The following is a 19,636-nucleotide window of genomic DNA, read 5'->3' on the forward strand; positions in this document are numbered from 1 at the left end:
AAGTTGTCCTCTGATACACACACACATGTGCACATGTGTGCATTTGTACCTGCATGTGTCCATGGGTGCACACACATGTTAGAAATAAAAGCATGTTCAAGTAAATATCTGGTGTAGACTCTGATGACTCAGCCCTTCACAGATTCTCACTTGCCTTTCTTCAGAACCAAGTGACTGCTCTGCGGTAGGCTGTACCAGTGAGAAGCAAAACAAGCAAGCAGAACCCCTTGTCCTTACCTAGGTGACAAGAAAGACAGACTTCCAGCATGTAGTCGCCAAAGCAAAGAAGTTACAGGAGGCCATTGTTTTTTTTTTTTTTTATTAAATCCCTTCATTAAACCCTAAAAATCCAGATGAAAAATATTTATAGTGATGCTAGGAATGGAAACTAGGCAGTGCTCTATCCAGCACACAAGAGTTTCAGATTGTAGTAAAACACAGATAGTATAAAATTTACTCTCCTAGACATTTTTCAGTGTATGGTTTTGTGGTATTAAGTTCCTTCACGCCGTTGGAAGCCATCACTCGCTGTCCATTGTCCACAGCCAGACTATGCTGCGCAGCTGAAAGTCTGCTCCCACTAAGCCCCGCCCCTCTCCAGGCCCTAGCTCCACCATTCTTTCCTTCTCTGTGAATTCGGTAGCCGCAGCGAAACCTCACATAGGCAGACTCGTACAGTATCTGTCGTCTTGCGAGGTGAACGTGATAACCACGACACTATGGAGGCTGCATAATACTTACCGTTTTGTGAGCCGAAATTCTAGTTAATGCCCTCAGGATTAATCACTATTGTGGACTATGTCAGCACGTTTCCGTTTTGTGGTTAAGTGATGTCCCCTCGCACCCTGCCCCAACCTCGTTTATCCGTCCATCCCTGAGTGCGGATGCTTGAGCTGCCCTCACTGTCGACAGTTGAGCAGAATCCCACTCGGTTGTGAACAGCTATGCAATGAATGTAGCAATGTTGCTTCCAGCCCCTGCTTTCGATGCTCGTGGGTGTGTAGCCCACAGTGAAATTACAGGAGCCGCCGTACTGCTCTGCGCAGCAGCCTCGCCGTTCACACACCCACCAACAGGGAACGGAGATCCGTATCTCTCCACAACGCAGCCTACACTTGTTTTGTGGTTTTTATTAAAAGCAGTCATTTCCCAGCGTCTTAGGCGATGTTTCATTGTGGCTTTGATCGCTTTTCCCCATTGGCTGGGGTTGCTATGGGTCTCCAAGTGTTTACTGATCCTCCGCGTAGGGGTCCTGAGATCTTGATTAAAACCCCAAGGCCACGTGACAATGGAATATTCTAGTCGCAGAAGAATGACCTAAAGGGGAAAGTGTTATTTCTTTAATCCACAGTGATAGAAAGGAGCTTAGAGGTTACCCAGGGTGCAGGTAGATTAGGAAGTGACTGCTGCTGGGTAGAGGTTTTAGGGGATAACACAGTGTCACAGGATTATATAGTTAAGCGACTGTGACCGTATTCGAAGCTAATGTGTTGCAGCTTTTGAATGGTTTTTAAATCAGGTGCAAGCCAGGCATGATTCACACATCTTTGATTCCCAACATTCAGGAGAAAGAAGCAGGTGGGTCTCTGTGAGCTTGGGGCCAGCCTGGCTTACATACGGAGTCCCAGGACAACCAGAGCCACGTACTGAGGCCTGTCCCAAAAGCTAAAAACTAAAAACGAAATCACTTGCCTTATGCCTCCAGAGACCTTTTCCGGAGGCCATCCGGAGGCGAGCTAGTGCAGAGACAGCAATACAGCAAGTGTTGCTGCTCCCCGAGCTGGCTGCACCCAGCCGGAGTGGCGCCCGCACAATTCGGGTGAATTTTCATCTGTTCCCAGAATTTCCGTCCTCCCTCCTGTCCCCATTTCTCCCCATATATCCTGATTCTTTTCATCCGTCTCTGTCGTAGGGATCGTTCAGTTCCTTCTAATCTAGGAAACATCTTCAATTCATCTGAGTGGTGAACGAGCCTCCCGGCGTACTAAAATGTGGACGGGAAGAACAAGCCAGCGTGTGGACTCTGAGCTTCGCAGAGGGAGAACGTCCCAGACAGCGGCGCATCCAGGGGTAGAGTGGGCCACTGCCAAAGCCGTGCTCCACAGGCCCCGGCCCATTGCCTTTGCAGTGACCACCCTAGGTCAGCGGCACCTCCTATGGGCTGGGGATACACTGCTACGAGCTGGCGACTCAGGTGTGGCAGGAGTCTACATGACAGAAGGTTTTGAAGTTCTTTGAGTCAAATAAGTTCGGCTAGGTGGTGGGACAGCCTTGGACCAGACACCATAGAGGAAGATGGGTTCATAGCGAACCTTTATTGGTCAGGAAAGTGGGCGACAGCAATGGACTTGTATGGGTGCAAGGTACTTATTCTGCAGGTCTCCTCCTTAGTGGTTGTTTGGAAAACCTGGACAGGTGGCTCCTTGCAAGCTTCATCCCTGACACAGTAAGAAAGCTGGATAGAGGGCTGGAGAGATGGCTCAGGACCTGCTCTTCCCGAGGTCCTGAGTTCAAATCCCAGCAACCACATGGTGGCTCACAACCATCTGTAATGAGATCTGATGCCCTCTTCTGGTGTGTCTGAAGACAGCTACAGTGTACTCATATATATAATAAATAAATAAAATATTTAAAAAAAAAAAGAAAGCTGGATAGAGTCTCAGGTGGCAGGTGGTATTTTGGTAGAATTGGGGGTAGAGAGCTGTCAAATTCTTATGGTCCAACAATCTCTCTGTAGGTGTTCGATCTTTTACCAAAGACAGAATGGACCCTCCACCCACCCTTCCAGGTGAGATGGCCCCAGAGAGAGGAAATGACTGGCCCAAGACTGTACAGACAGTGAGTGGCTGAGACAGAACTCCCCAACTCTCTTCACGTGCCACAGACCTAGCGGACTGAGGCCGGCAGCCGCTTCCGTAGCACCCCTGGCTGAAGAGCAGCAAGGGTCCTGGATTCTGCCGTGTGTCTGTGCCAGGTCCAGCTTTCCCCACATGTTGCTCCTCTGGCTCTCCCTGGATGTCTTCTCTCCTGGTTGGCATCCTGCCCTCTCTGCTGCACCCCCATCTCCATGCCTGCACCATCTGGGACTCGGTTTTTAATCACTCTGCCTGCCCCCTCCACCATGTTCTGCCGAGTGTGGGCCCACACCAACGCAGGCTTGCTAAGCACAGAAAGTTCTCCTTATTCATCTCTGACTGCTTAGAAAGGAAAAAAGAACTTACTTCTCAGACTTCAGAGTCCCAGCCCTGGAACAGTGTTAAGTTAAAAAACGATTTCCAAACTCGTCCCCCTTGGCATTTACTAGAGTTCCTCCTGTGACCTCTCTCTGCTGATGCTCGTCCTTGGCCTGGATTTGCACTGCAGACGGGATCCAGCAGTGGTTTGTTACATTTGTTGCCTTGTTTTGAGACAGGGTGATCTCACCTGTAGTTCCGACTCCTCAGACTCAGTGGCCGTCCTCCTGGTTCAGCCTGAGTGTTAGGATTACAGGTTTGAGTCACGAGGTCTGGCTTAGGATCAGTGGTTGAAAGAGGTCTGTCCCCCTGGTCACTGCCACGCACATCCTGACTGTCACCGAGGTCAGGAGTCCTAGGAAGCCCTCAAATGTTGGAGACACTGGCCCAGACAGATCCTTTTGCACAGAGGAGCTGCTGCACCCGCCTTCTCAAGCTGTGGCTTCTTTCCTCTGCTTCTCCCCCATTCTTGCTTCCTTTCTTTCTCCATCCAGCTTCTTTCGATAGCAGATTTACCCATCTTGTGGTCAAACCGACATCATCCACTTGCTACCCATGCGCGATGCCTTGTCAATGACACAGCTGTTTTCTGTATGCTGATTTGGTATAGTGGCTCCTCACGGCCCTTTGGGATACCAACTACCTAGGAATGTCTGAAACCAGAAGCCAGCTAGAGAAGTCGGCTGCTCCAGCATGGGACTCTGTCTCTGGAGGGAAATGTGTGGCTGCTTTGTGAAGCCAGGGAAGTGAGAGGCATCCAGGCATAAGTGGGCTCAGAGTTCTTCAACCTGTGACACTAGCCTAGGCTTTTTTTTTTTCTCTCTCTCTCTGTGATGAAGATTTTTATTGTTTCTGTCAAGGCTTCCTTCCCTTAGGCCTCTCCCTATCTGTGGTGAGCCTTCCTGCAGCGGCTGGGAGGAACTGAAAAGCGGCCTAGAGAGCAGCCATGAAACAGCGGTCGGTATGTAATCAGGAACTGCCTATCTCGGCTTGGTCTCTGGTCTGTCCGTACCCAGTTAATCTGTGGGTGGGAGCCTGGCTTGGTAAATGTGGTTCCATTTGCTTGGTACCCTTTCCTCAGACTGCTTTGTCAAGCTGAGATCTCCTGTGCTGGGACTTCCATCCTGTGTGAAGCTGTATTCTTTTTTTTTTTTTTAAGATTTATTTATTTATTATATATAAGTACACTGTAGCTGTCTTCAGATACATCAGAAGAGGGCATCTGATCTCTTTACAGATGGTTGAGCCACCATGTGGTTGCTGGGAATTGAACTCATGACCTCTGGAAGAGCAGTCGGGTGCTCTTAACCGCTGAGCCATCTCTCCAGCCCCCGTGAAGCTGTATTCTTGGGTCTCCTGGCTGCTACTGTGTTCTCCTCTGCCTCACCTTTTTTTTTTTTTTTTTTTTTTTTTGGAGCTGGGGACAGAACCCAGGGCCTTGGGCTTCCTAGGCAAGCGCTCTACCACTGAGCTAAATCCCCAACCCCCTCTGCCTCACTTTCATCCAAGCATTCACGAATGAGGCTATGGCCACATGTTGTTTGCCTGCTTCTCACACCAGGTTCTGGGCTCTCAAAGGACAGGAAGAAGCCTTGCAATAGCTCACTGTGGCTCTGTTGTGGTTGCCTTCCGGGTGAACGAAGCGGCCTCTGCTATGTGCACACATTTGCAAAGAGTGTGTGGATTCCGGCTCTTTTTGTTGGAATAAAAATTTTGGAGGGAAAGATCTCCATGCAGAGCATTAAGAGGGGCTTTATATAAGGGATCGTGTGCAGGCTGTATATTCTGCTGGTCCACTATAACAAACGCCTACAGACTTAGTGGTTCCAGGCACACACTGAGTAGCTTGAAGTTCTGAAGGTCAGAAGTTTGCAGTCACTATCACGGAGTTAGATTACAGCATCTCCGGGCTGTCTGAAGGCCGCAGGAGAGAATCCCTTGCCATTTAAGCATCTGGAAGCTGCCTACATTCCTTAGCTTGTGATTGCTCCAACCTCCTGCTGCCAGCTTCACTCCCAGAACTGCGATCTCTTGCACCCCTCTCCTAAGAGCTCTCATGACTTTCCTGGACCCACACGAATAGTAAGGATAACTTCTCGTTTTCATAATTACACACACAATATCCCTTTCGTCATGTAAGGTGACATGTTCACAGGTTCTGAGGATTAGAGCCTGACTGTCTTAGAGGAGCCCTGTTGTCCAGTCTGTTATATGCACAGTGATTCCTCTGCGTCTTCTCATCTGTTTGTGTTAGCTCCTCCTGCTATGGAAGACCTGTTCTGCCTCCTTCCTGAAATCTTCGGAGCACGGCCCCCAGCTGGATACTCCCCTTACCTCAGCTGGATGCTTCTTCCCCCTCAGCTGGATGCTCCCCCCCACCACAGCTGGATGCTTCTCCCCCCTCAGCTGGATGCTTCTCCCCCTCCCCCCAACAGCTGGACGATGCTCCTCAACCTTGGTTGCTGCTGCTGCCCTTCACCCTGAGCACCTCTCTGGTTAAAGCAAGCGTCCCTCCGCGTGTATGTGTCTCTCTCTGTGTGCCTTTATTCCAAGAACCATGGTTCTCTCAGGAAAGTCCCAGCCTGATGCTAGCTTACCCGCTCTCTTCCACAAAGTGCCCCTTCTCCACGCCCTTATTCTCAGGCAAAGGTTCTAGACTGGTAGGCCTGGGACACTTCTACATTTTTTTTTTTAAAGATTTACTTATTTTATGTATATGAGTACACTGGCTCTATCTTCATGCACACTAGAAGAGGGCACCAGACCTGATTATAGATGGTTGTGAGCCACCATGTGGTTGCTGGGATTTGAACTCAGGACCTCTGGAAGAAGAGTCAGTGCTCTTAACCACTGAGCCATCTCTCCAGCCCCCGACACTTCTACATTTTAACGACCACTACAGTGCACTGCAGTTCTTTGCAGCCAAGTCTACAGGGCCAGCCCGGTGAGCGAGCCTCTGGACACTGGTTGTCTTTAGGAAAACCATCTTGGGGTTGGGGATTTAGCTCAGTGGTAGAGCGCTTGCCTAGCAAGCGCAAGGTCCTGGGTTCCATCCCCAGATCCGGAAAAAAGAAGAAAAAAAAAAAAACCATCTTACCCTAGGCATCAGTATGGAGCACAGCCCATAGCACATGTGGACGGGGCAGGGTGAATACTGTTTGAGCTTCTGTGGCATCCATGAACTATACCTCTCTTTGGTACAGCAGTCGGTGTCTGCTGACATCATTGTGTCATGCATGTGTACTGCTCTCAGTCCCTGCCCCCAAACCCATTGGGATCAAGGTCTCCAGTGCAACACACAGTGTTCTACTGGGTCAAGTCAAGTGAACATGAACTTGAAGACGTGACCGTTTGCAGCCTACAAGCTTGTTAAGGGTCTTTGGACGAGGGAGCAGTCGCTCATCATATTCCGACCCATTGGTCACCACATCTACCCTGCCAGTTCTGGAGTCACTTTGCAGTTCCCTCATCCACTTTCCCACCACTCCCTACTGTGGCTTTCCTCTGGCGCTTTGCTTTTTAAACGTGCCGTCATCTATCAATGTATTGATTAATATCAAGAACGGGAACTGCCAGGCTGACAGATCCTATCTCTCTTGCAGCAGGAAAACTTCCCCTGAAGGACAACTTCGCCTATCAGAGTTGCCTAGGACGCAAAGGTCACAGATGACCTCCAAGAGAACATGGAGGTCACTCAGCTCCAGGGTCCAAAAGGGGATGGCCTGGGTCAAAGCAGACAGGCCACAGCCCCATGGGGCCCCTTCATCAGCAAGTAGGGCCTAAGGTGGTGTTATATCCTGCTCAGTCTGGTTCTGGAAAACTGTGTGTGAATGAAGAGACAATAGAGACAGACACACAAAAGCTAGGCTCAGGTGGGTTTGCCAGCTTTGATGGATCCCCTCCTCCACCCACTAAACCCAGAAACTCTATTACAGACAGCAGAGGAGGAGGCCTAAAGTCCTCTGGGTAGGAGGTCTCTCTCTGGAGGGATTAGTCCCAGGTTGTAGTCATTCTGGAGGAGGAAGCTGCGGTTGCTGGTTTTTGCACACACTGTTAACATCCACAGGCCATCAGCAGAAGGCTTTGCTACTTCTATAAGCTTTCTCCTTGGATCTGAGACCCGGTGCCTGGCTGAGGTCATGTAAACAGTACACATTCACGGCGGACTCCTCCTACCCATGCTTCTCACAAGGTAGCTCTGTAGGGCTGAGTGCACCCTGAGGCAGGTGGGCAGAGTTGATCAGGACGCACACCCACATAGCCTGGGCATCGTGGAAATGACCTTACACACGGCTCAGTCTCCTCCAGTGAACCATTGGCTCTTGCTGGACTCTTATAACTTGCAATGGCCATGCCAAAGGAAGGAGAGGATGCAGTTCCTGAAATGTAGCTTTTCCTTCCTCTCTTCTTCCTTCTGCCTGTCCTTTCTCTCATCTTTTCTTTTGGGGATTATGGCTGGATGCGTTTTGATGAAAGTAGACATTCATGCTGACCGAGAAAGCCGTCCTTCCCCACACGGATAGCAACCGAAGTGATAAATGAACGAAGAAAATACGGTTCGACCACGCAATAGAATATTACCCAACCACGAAGGGGAATGTATCAGCACACAGACGAATCTAGAGAACGCTCTAGGTGGAGAAAGGCAGCCACGAAAAGGTAGTACATTGTCTGGAATGCTAGACTAGGCAAACAGGCAGAGAGTAGGTGAGCAGTTTCCCTCTAATTAGAAAAATTACCTGAGCATTCCTGCAACGGGAAGTGAGTGCTAAGGGTACTAATTTTCCTGGAATTAAATACTGGCGAGAGCTGTATAGCTGAATATTCTAAAAACTGCTGGAGAGAGGGCTCAGTGGCTAAAAGCACATGCTGCTCTTGCAGAGGACCCAGGTTGGATTCTCTGCACCTGTATGGAAACTCACGGCCATCTGTGACTCCAGTTCCAGGGGAGAAGACAGCTCTTTCTGACTCCAGAGGGCACCAGACACGTGCATGGTATAAATACATATATGCAAGCAAAATACTCATATACATAGGATAAACAAATACAATAGAAAGACCCGATGATAACTTATTATTATCGTTATTAATTTTATTGTTACCATTATCTTGTTTGTTTGTTTGTTTGTTTGTTTTTTGGAGACACGGTTTCTCTGTGTAGCCCTGTGTGTCCTGGAACTCACTCTGTAGACCAGGCTGGCCTTGAACTCAGAGATCCACCTACCTCTGCCTCCCAAGTGCTGGGATTAAAGGCGTGTGCCACCAAAGCCCAGCCTCATTGAGCACTGAACTTCATGTTATGTAAAATATCTATCAGTAGGACTGAGATCTTAATGAATGTAGGACATTGTCATTGTACAGAGAGTGCTCCAAAGGCTGCAATCCCGATCCATCCCCGCTCCCCAGAGCACAGCACCTACAGAGACCAGAAGAGGGCATTGGCTCCTCTATGGTTACAGGTGTTATGAGAATCCAGATGTGGGTGCTGGGACCTGAATTCAAGTTGTCCTGAAGAGCCCCAGTGCTCTTAACCACTGAGACATTTCCCCAGGTCCCTAGTTCAGCTTCACTTTGTGGCATGATATAACAAGTTGGAGTTCACTCTTGCCTTTTTTTAAAAATTGGTGCCTTTGTTGGAAAATCAAACTTTCACTGACTATGCAGGTCTACATCTGGACTTCCAGGTTCTATTTGTGTGTCCTCTCGCATTACCCAGCATCTTAAAAGCCGTTGCTCATGGTACATTTTAAATCCTCTAGTGCGACGACTCCGACTTTGTTCCTTATTAGCAACATTTTAGCCCTTCTACATCTCTTTTTAAAATCCCACTTAAATTTGATCCGCTTGCTGACTTCTGACAAAATAGCCTCTGGATCTTGATTATGTCAAACCTGCATTTCGGTTTCAGAGACATCCTAATAATATTGAGTTTTTCAACCCATGAGCATGTGTGTATTTAGCTTTCCTTTAATTTAATTTCTCTCAACAGTATTTTGTACGTAGTCTTTTTTTTTTCTTCTTCTTCTTCTTTTTTTCGGAGCTGGGGACCAAACCCAGTGCCTTGCGCTTGCTAGGCAAGCGCTCTACCACTGAGCTAAATCCCCAACCCCTGGGACGTAGTCTTTACTCAGAAGACTGCAATACACACCTTTTACTAATGTATTGCCAAAGTAGCGCTTTAATCCTATTAGAAGACACTAGAATTACCAGACAGGTGAAAGTGAAGCCACAAGTAAAACAGACAGTGAGGTGATGCTTGGCCTGGGGGCCTGCTGGGCCCTGTGAATGATCCCTTCCTCCATTTGGATATCAGAGCCAAGCTGACTCTGTGTGGGAGCATGACAGTGAGAAGTCTGGGTTCTCCTTTTCTTTGTCCACGGTGAGCACCTTCTCGGTGCTCCTCTCTGATCCTGGTTGTTCTTCACAGGCCGGTTGGTCACAGGCTGGTGGGGCTTGCGTGCCTTCCCTGGCTGACCTCTGGTGTGGGCAGCATCTGATGAGTCTCTGCGGTTTGTTGCCAGAACAGCAGCAACTAAATGCCCACTGTCAGGCCTGGCTCCGTTGCTCCGCTGCTGCCGACTGGAAAACGTGGTGGAATCAACCACGTGCTTGACTGGGAAGAGAAGCAAAGAGGCAGAGCCAAGGAGGGGGAGCTGGGGCACTTTAGCCGCAGAGTCCTAGGTTATGAGTCCTGAACGCTTCAGGGTCTGTCAGACTTTCTCAAGGTTCCTGTGAAGGTTGGGTAAACTCGGATTCATTTGTTTCTCATTTCCACTAGTGGCCAAGCAGCCTTGCCCAGCCCTTTGCATGAGCAAACTTGAGGGAATGGTTGCTTCTTGATCCTGGACATGCAGAACTAACATGTCTGCTGCCTTCCCTGGGGTCTCTGGTACTTCTAGCTTGGAGACTTTTTTTTTATTCATGTAGGTCAGTAGGTTCCACGAATATAAACAAAAAACAAACCAACCAACCCCCTGGGGTTTTCCTTTTTGTGACACAGAGGCAGAGGAGTTCTAGGAACTTTGGACTGAACCTGTTGGAGCCATTCTAAAGCCAAAGAGAGGCTGACAAGAGTGTCCCCCAAGAACACCTCAGAGAACTGGGGTTCTCAGGAGAGGAGCTGGCAGTGAACTTTGGAGACTGCTCCCAACCTGAGCATACTTGTTCTGGTGCCACATGGGGAACAGCATGGACAAAGATTTGGCTCAGCGTAAAAATGTTTCAGGAGCTGTACAGCCTAGGAGCAGGCCTCCCCACCTGCCTGAGAACTCGGGACGCAAGGCGTGCACCGGTAAACGCCTTCAGAGCTTCCTTCACTGGGCACAGGGGTTCAAGGTCCACTTGATTCTGCTCTGACGCTTTACCACGTGCTAGTTGATTACTCCTCCTCTCCCCCCTCCAAGACTCAAGAGCAACAAAGGAAGACTTTTTTTTTTTTAAGTAAAAATTTAAGAGCATCGATATTAATTGTAGAGAGGTTTTTCTGGCCAAGGGTGAAGGGTTGCCACCCCTAAACTGAATTGGAGCTGGCTTACAAGATCAGCCATCACCCACTGTACCCCATTCTCATCCTCACTGATCATTGATTGAGCTCCCCGAAATTAGTTGAGCTCCCCTGCCTCTGTGCAGCTGTATCCCTGAGAAAGTACCAGAAGGGATGGCATCCGGGCTGGAGGAGAGAGTGGGGGCTGCAGGCTGTGGGCGCCTACTCAGGCTCTCAAAGGAGGCACGCTTCTCTCAGCAAAAGCTTGGAGCCAACTTTTCTGTTTCTTATGACTCAGCCATAGTTAATTAGCAAAACTGCCTGAGCGTTCTTCTTCAATTCAATCCAAAGCTCTGCCCATGCGCAAACTGTCCGTCCGCCCGCATTGCTCCCTCCTCCCCCGCAACCCCCTTTCCCTTTTTCCCACCGCACTTAAGGTCCCAGAGAGAGCTTTTCCTCTCCACTGGCCTTCTCCACAAGTTCCCTGTGGTGGAGGGCCACGTACTTTCCTTGTACTTTTTTACCAGGCCCTCTGTGATGTATCTCTCTAGAATACTTGCCCGGGGTCCAAGTGGGGAGCAGTGCAGGGGACTAGGGGTGAGGGTGAGTCACTTTCATCATGGGATGCGAGGCATCATGGGTAAAGAAAAGAGACTTGAGGTTGTTGAGCCTGATCTGTTTGCCAGTCTCAACATGAATTAGCAGTGTGACGCTGGGCAGCTGCTTAGCTCGCCGGGGCCTCAGTTTCTGTACGACAAATAGGAGGTCATGACGTCTCTTGTGCTAGATTGCTGAGATTGTTGGATGAGATAATGGAGGTAGGATACTGGAGGTGGAAGCAAACGGTGTCGGACTGGCTTTGCCATCCTGGCTCTGCCCCACCCCAACCCTCTCTGGAAATTCTGATTTTCATTTTGCTGGAGTTCTCTTTGGTGGCCTCCTAAGCAGGTGGTGATGGGTGTGGAAAGTCCCAATTTATGGGATGGAAAGTCTTGCTTCCGTTTGGGGCTCCCACGGGTCCAGAGACCCAGTATGTGGACACATTCTGCTACCCGAGAGGGTGGCCTGGGAAGGGACCACACACACCATCTGTCATTTGTTTGCTTCCCTGATGTATTTGCAGTTCCTCCCATTAGTCATGGGCATTTTCTATTGTCTTCTAGAAGCATTAGGCACACCTGGAGAAAGAGTCTGTAACGGTCTGACCCTAGAAAGCCCTTTTCCAGGGTGGAGACCAGGACCATGGAGGCCAGCGCATTGGCTCCCTCTGCTCTAGTACTTCATGGGCCCTCTGAGAAGGAAATTAGCTGACTGACTCAGAGCCGAGGCTGCCATACACCTTTTCCCCCTCAGGATCATTGGGTACAAGGCCCTGCCTGTAGCATGACTTCACAGAAAGCTCATCTCTAATTTGTACCGTATCTCGTCTGTTTTGTATGCATATTGTGTTTGTGTATAAGTGGAGTATGTGGGTATGCTGTATATGTATGTATATTATATATATATATATATATATATATATATATATATATATGTGTGTGTGTGTGTGTATGTGTATGTGTGTGTATATGGTGTATATGCGTGGTATATGTATATTGTGTGTCTATGTGGTATATATGTCTGCGTGTTCGTGGTACCATGTCTACACATGGGTGCATGTGGTGTATGCATGTGTATATGTCATACTGTGAACAATATGTATGTGTTCACAAGCACACACGTGAACAGAGTGGAGATCAATGTCAGGGGTTTTCCCCAATTGCTCTCCACCTTATTTTGTGAGACAGGGTCTCTCTGAACCTGGAGCTCATTGACTGACTAGATCCCCCTACCTCTGTCTCCCTACTACTGGAGTTAACAGGCATGGCCTCCACATCTGGCTTTCCACGGCTGTGCTGTGGCTTGAACCCAGGTTGTTGGGCTCACATAGTAAGCTCTTTGCCCGTGGATTCGTCCCTCAGTGAATGTGTTTGAAGAATAATGTGGCCTTTGACATGATGTGACTCCAACAGTGCTGTCTCTCCAGGACACACGCTGTGCCAAAGGAAGCGTGGCGAGACCCTGCTCAGATGGGCGTTTAGAGCAGTCAGAATCCCAGGTGGGCTGGGGCGGGGCGGGGCGGGGCGGGGCGGGGCGGGGCGGGGCGGGGCAGGGCAGGGCAGGGCAGGGCAGGGCAGGGCAGGAGCTAGGGTTGGTGTTTAGTGAGGACAGAGTTTTAACACATACGGAGACGGATGGTGCTAGTCATGCCCGTAACGTTACACGGATGTTACAAATTACACCAATTACATACAGCAAACAGGAAGTGTCATGATGACATGTGACCTGAAGACCTTTATGGGCTTTCTCCTTTTTCAGCCAGTGCTCCTTGGCTGCTGGCTCCACCAGACTTGTGAGCTAATCTTGGGGATGGAGAAGCCGTCACGTGTCGGCTCCCAGGTCTAAGTTCAAATGTAAGAGCAATGTCCTGGCTGTGCACCCGATCTGCCGATCGGCCGACTGCAGCTTGTTCTCTGGCAGAAGACAGGAAGGAGTGATGGCTTCCACCTGGTGTTTGGGGCCGCTTTAGGGGAGACTTGCTCGAGGCTGTATTCATCGAGGACCTGTTTCAGGAGGGTCTCCAAAGAAGGGGGCAAGGAGAAAAACTGTAGGAGGAAAATGGGGCCACCCCTTGTGAGGTCTGGACCTCCTGACCATGGTAGGACGCTTGGTACAGCTCAAGGTGGGGTTTGAACATTGGAGTAATTTCAGTGTCCTTCAACCAGGTCCAGCTTCAGTTTAATTTCTAGATTAAACTATTGACCTTGGCTATAGAGCTCAGTTTTTATATCAGTAAAAGAGAGATAATAAAATCAGCTTCTCAGGCTTGTGTGATTAAGTTAGATAATTTTTCTGGTCAAGTGTGGAACAGATATACCCATATCTGTATCCCCATCTCTTATCTGTATTGGTAGAACTGTACGGCCCATGCCTGTGTCTGCTCTCCACACACAGAGATAGATCAGAGCAGGAGAATTCCATGCATTTAAAAACAAGCCTTGATTATTAGTTCTGACAATCTGAAATTACACCTATTTACTGATTTTGTGTGTACATGCACATCCAGAGGACAGAATGGGGGAAGTCATTCTCCTTCTACTATATAGATCCCAGAGGCTGAACTCAGGTCATCAGGTCTGGTAGCAAGTACCTTTACCTACTCAACCATTTTACCAGCCCAAGCCTTGATTATTTATAGATTTTATTTCTCTGCTTTTCAACAAGGGTGTTTTGTCTGTGGGGAGTGGTGAGATCATCTCGGGTGTGCCTGACGCCCTATGTCTCCCCAGCCTGGCCTCTCTGTCAGAGTGTTGCTGGAAGGAGGATCTGGATAGGGTCTAGGGATGACTGTGAGGGTGGGGATCCGGGCTGTCGAAGCTTGAGGCTTGGCCTTTCTGTGGTCCCTGAGTCAGCAGAGTCCTGGACAAAGCTCTGTGTCTCTGAGTGGCCCATTTGCTGTTTTCTGAGGAGACTTTGCCTCAGTGTGGAGAAGCAGTTTGGGAGGCAGTAAAGTCATCTGTCTCTGTCAGTAGAAGACGATGTCCTCTTGTACTCGGTGGGGCATCAAGTATTGGTGACTTGGAGGTAATAGAGCCCAAGGACAATTTGCTTGGAAACGCACAGTTGGAAGGCGAAAAGGGAGGCAGCCCCGCCCCGGGTCTCAACAGCCCTCTGGGTTTCAGCTTAAGTCATTTTGTCAGCTCTCATGGCCACTGACAGCTCTGCGGGGACACTGAGGGGTGTGACACAAAGCATGGGAGACACAGTGAGATCGGGAAGTCATCTGAGAAGGCAATGGTGAGCCTTTGAATTCGGCCAGTACAGTAGCTAACCCTCGCTGAGCACTTGCTGTCTGCCAGGATCCGTGAGAAGCGTTTCAGACCTCTCTGTTTTTCTATCTTTAGAATAAAAACGGTTGCATCTTCTGTCAACATCTAGAGTATATTTAGCATGTCCTTCAACTACGGGTATAGCAACAAGCCGCAATTCACAACTATTCACAAGGATGACTTTGGCCCTGGGTATCCCAGACTGAACCGAGGAGAGCACAGAATGGAGCAGAAGGATCTATCTCTACTTCGGCAAGCTCAAGAAACGGGCGTAGAAGTACAATTTTTTCGTTGTTGCTTTATGAGCCATGTTGGCATAATCACTGAAGGAAGATGTGTGGCTCACGGCCAGAGAGACAGTGTGAGCAACGCTTCCAGGATTTCGCTGGTGGAAATTTCCACAGATGTGTCTTCAGGGGAGGAGGTCAACTTATTGGATTCGTATGGAACTACGAAAAGGGCTCTGATTAATTTGTTAGCTCTCTCTCTCTCTCCATCTCTCTTTCTCTTTGTGGTGGAACCAAGGGTCCTTTGATATGCTCAGAACTCTGCAGATCAGCTAAAAACGTACCATTTTAAACTGCAAAATTTATTGATTTTAGTTTTTAATATGTATCACTATTATCAACAATTATTTATTTAGATTCTTAAGGATGGCTTCAGGTAGTCCAGGCTAGCCTAAACTCACTTTGTAGCACAGCGCCGTCATAATTCCTGACCCTTTTGCCTTTGCCTTTTTTTTTTTCTTTTTTCTTTTTTCCGGACCTGGGGACTGAACCCAGGGCCTTGCGCTTGCTAGGCAAGCACTCTACCACTGTTGCCTTTGCCTTATAAGCGCTAGGTTATAGGCATCTATCACCAGGCCTGGCCTCGGTGAATATTTTCATACATCCGCAGAGGTATGCATGCTCTGATTCTAGAACACTTATCACATTGAAGAACACTTCTTGGCATAAATTATTTACACTGGCCCCTGGCTCTGGTCACCACAAGTCTACTTTAAAAAATGTTATTATGTAAGTGTGTGCGTATGTGTACCTGGGGTAGAGGCCGTGCATATGTGGAGGCCAAAGGACAACTCTGCGGAGTTCGTTCTGGGACGGAGCTCTAGGTAGTCAGGCGTATGCAGCAGCTGCTCTTTACCTTTGTGTAAGAGCCTCAGGGCAGTGAGATGACCCAGGAGTGCAGGCGCTCACCCCCAAGCCTGGGGACTTGAATTCAGTCCCTGGGACCCACGTGGAGGAGAGAGAACTGGCCCTTTCTAGTTGTCCTCTGACCTCATCACGCATGCTCTGGTATGCACATGTGCATATATACACATGCATGTACACTAGATGGTGTACACTAAATGGTGGTGCACACCTTTAATCCCAGCACTGAGGAGGCAGAGGCAGGGGGATCTCTGAGTTTGAAGCCAGCCTGGTCTACAGAGCGGGTTCCAAGACAGCCAGGGCTACACAGAGAGATTCTGTCTCAAAAAACATCAACCAACCAACCAAAGAAAATAGAAAGTGCCTATGGGATGGCAAATAACTTAATCACTTATTTATGCCTGGTCCATTTCCTACCTTTTGTTTTTCTTACTATGTTATTACGTGACTACAACCCTTCAAATGACATTGAGTAGAAAAAAAGCAGGGCTACCTGTCTCTCTTGTCCTGTTCCTGATGTTCAAGGGGTCAGTGTGTGTGTGTGTGTGTGTGTGTGTGTGTGTGTGTGTGTGTTCCTGATTCTCTGGAGTTGGGGTTACAAATGGTTGTGAGCCAACTGACATAGGTGTTTTGAACCAAATTCAGGTGTGAGTATTCTTAACGACTGAGATAAGAACACCAGCTCTCTTTAAAAAAAAATATAGATAGATAGATAGATAGATAGATAGATAGATAGATAGATAGATAGATAAAGGAAATCTCTATTCTTACTTAGTTTCTTGAAACTAATATCAACTATCAACAGTCGTCAGTTTTGTAGTGTTTTTCTGCATCCGTGGACTCAGATCAAGTGTGGTTCTAGGTTTAATTACACTGGCTGATCTGCCCACTCCCATGGTGCTGTGGGTTGACCCATGTATACGCCCAGTTCCACATTACTAAAATCTCTAATATGGTGACAGACTTGTATTTTTGGAACGGCTGAGCTGCACATGAGAGGGAATATAAACTTAGCAGAGAGCTCTGGGAACGCAGGCAGGACTTGCAGAGCGGTCTTAGGAAGAGAACCACGTGCTGCAGGGCACTGGAGGTGGCTGTGGAATCCTAAACCTCTTAGACACAGAACAAAGGTCCACGGGGCTAGTCAAGGAGCGATCAGAGAACTATGAACCATGTTAATCCTGGAGCTTGTAGAGGGTTAGGAAACATTTGACTTTGCCCAACTGGAGTAGAAAATCCCTTAGGCACATGTATAACATCCAGGAGAAACTTCAAAGGTTAACCCTAGCGGCCAGTGTGTTTCTAGAGTAAAGGCTACTGAAGGCCTTAAGAGCATCTCTCAAAAGAGTCAACTGTATCTGCAAGCAGCCTGCCTCCTGTCAAACAAATTTTAATGCTCTTAAAAATTAACATGATTAGGCGCACCTGGGAAGGGGAGAATGGAGGAGGTAGCATTTGGGCTATAAATTAATTAATTAATTAAAAAAATTAACATGAGGTCTAACATTCAACAAAGTAGGCTTTATAATAAAACGCTCCAGACAGCAAAACAAAGAGGCAAAATGCAGTCCGTGACCGGAAACAACGGCAGCAATGGACACAGACCCAGAGAGCAGAGGCTGTGCTACTGAGGGCAAGGACTTTAACATACCCACTGAATGGAAGAGAAATTACTCATGTTTGAGGAGAAAAGTGGAGGCTACTTAAAAAATAACCAAGCCAGGTGCAGTGGTCCATGCCAATAATTCCGGAACTCAGGAAAAAGGCAGGAGCACCAATGCAAGAAAGATGTCAGCGAGTTCCAGGCCAAACAGCAACAAAGAAAACCCAAATGCTGCCAACCCAAGTTCGATCCCTGGAACCTTCACGGTGGAAGGAAGAGCCCCCCCCCCCCAGTTGTCTCTGACCTCCACATATGCATGGTAACACCAGAGTGCCTGCGCTCTCACACACGTGTGCACAGTGGCACCGGTACTCACATACAAAATACAGGCTTCGTGGCTCACACTTGTAACTCCAGCACCTAGGAGACTGAGGCAGGAGATTACCATGATTTGAGACCAATTGGGGGGATAGAGTGTATCAACCCCTCCCCCAAAAACCCCAAGTTTTCTTAAAATGTCTTTAAAGGACTGTTGCTGTGTGACACAGTGCTTGCCTAGCATGAACTTGATCCCCAACGCTGCAAATATATACACATACATAAATATATCTGTGTACACACACACATATTAAAGAAACACACACACACACACACACACACACACACACATACACGTTTCTTTAAAATATAACTGCCAGGTGGTGGTGACACACGCCTTTAATCCCAGCACTCAGGAGGCAGAAGCAGGTGGATCTCTGTGAGTTTGAGGCTATCCTACTCTACAGAGTGAGTTCCAGGGCAGCCAGGGCTACAGTTTTTCCTCTAAGGAAACCAAAGTAAGTAAATAAATAAAAGATAACAGCGTCAGGGATGGTTTACTTGTAGCAGATGGTAAAGTCAGGACAGCTACAGAATGAAGAAAGGGAAAGGAAACAGAGTCTCAAAGAATTAGCGGAAATACTGTATTTTTTAAAACCATCACTGCGTCCGAGTTTTCTTCTCTTTGCTCCATGTTTTTTTTTTGTTTTGTTTTGTTTTGTTTTTTGTTTTTTCTTTTTTCTTTTTTTTCTGAGCTGGGGACCGAACCCAGGGCCTTGCGCGTGCTAGGCAAGCGCTCTACCGCTGAGCTAAATCCCCAACCTGTGCTCCTTGTTTTATAGTGGTGAAAAGAGCCCAGAATAAAGAGAGGTGATACTAATTAAGAAAGAAAGAAAGAAAGGAAGGAAGAAAGGAAGAAAGAAAGGAAAAAAGAAAGAAAGAAAGAAAGAAAGAAAGAAAGAAAGAAAGAAAGAAAGAAAGAAAAGCAAACCAGGAACCAGTATTTCCTTGAATGCCTGGAAAGGTTACGTGTGGCCATCCGAGCACTTTCTGGCCAATGCCCAGGGCTGGAGGTGTTGTGTGGTTCTCAGGAGACATAAAGGCAGAGATCAGGCCTCTCCTCTCACCTCCTCCTCCACACCTGGATTCCTGGCTGGAGCCTGGCAGTTATCTTGGATAAAAGGCTGAACTTTGTACCTCCGACCTTTACTCTTCCTTCCTGGGCAAAGAGAATGTAAGAAGACCTAAGGAACTTGGCTCCCTGACCCCGTGGGTCACCAACTTCGAGTTGCACCTTCTGGACATATAGCAGCAAGGAAAAGAATACATCTTGTTAAGCCACTGTCTGGGTAGATTCCTCTAACTCTGTTTTAACTAGTGTGATTCGTTATTTGAAAGAGTCAGGTAGTTATTAAACCCCTGACACAATGACATAAAAAAGAAGAGAAAACATTAATGAACAATACAGCTGTTAAAGGAGGGAAGAAGGGTTATTGTGAACAGCCCTGCCTTAGTGTGCAAGAACGTAAGCACTGGTGCTCTGACATACGAAGAGTCAGCAGACCAGTGGGTCCCTGAGACTTGGTCAGAAGGAGGGGGCTCATAAGTGGTGAGGACAGAGGTCACTTCAGTCCGAGGCAAGTGTACCTAGTTTGTCTGCAGCTGCTATCAAAGACTTCGAATGCACTCTTGGTGCTGGCCTGACAGGGTCAAGGTACAGATGAGGCCACAGGCTTTGGTTTATTTGTCGTATGTATGCTGGGAAACTGCGGAGAAACAAACCAGGAGTTCAGAGGGGCAATCGTCACAGTTACCAGTCAAGATGGCCACAATTGGGTGAAGGTAGACATTGCATAGTATAGCGGAGATCTTGGGAGAGATCATGAATATCATGACAGAGTATGGAAACCCTTTTGTTAAAGTCTTTCACATTAAAAAAAAAAAAAAGAGGGGTTGGAGATTTAGCTCAGTGGTAGAGC

At 48.0% G+C, this 19,636-nt stretch overlaps 2 long non-coding RNA genes across 2 annotated transcripts; one reads left to right on the forward strand and one right to left on the reverse strand.

Annotated features, from left to right (window-relative positions):
* Positions 1-299: 299 nt before the first annotated feature.
* On the reverse strand, positions 300-4,034 carry LOC134480754 (uncharacterized). Its single transcript, XR_010055520.1, has 2 exons — positions 3,222-4,034; positions 300-1,317 (listed from the first exon to the last, which is right to left on the reverse strand). It is a non-coding gene; the product is annotated as an uncharacterized LOC134480754 (long non-coding RNA).
* Positions 4,035-4,087: 53 nt separating this feature from the next.
* LOC120095031 (uncharacterized) lies at positions 4,088-15,163 on the forward strand. The gene is made up of 3 exons (XR_005490023.1): positions 4,088-4,194; positions 12,743-12,814; positions 14,661-15,163. It is a non-coding gene; the product is annotated as an uncharacterized LOC120095031 (long non-coding RNA).
* The last annotated feature ends 4,473 nt before the right edge of the window (positions 15,164-19,636 follow it).

Source organism: Rattus norvegicus, chromosome 10 (genome assembly GCF_036323735.1).
Source record: "Rattus norvegicus strain BN/NHsdMcwi chromosome 10, GRCr8, whole genome shotgun sequence".
In the NCBI taxonomy this organism is placed as follows: domain Eukaryota; kingdom Metazoa; phylum Chordata; class Mammalia; order Rodentia; family Muridae; genus Rattus; species Rattus norvegicus.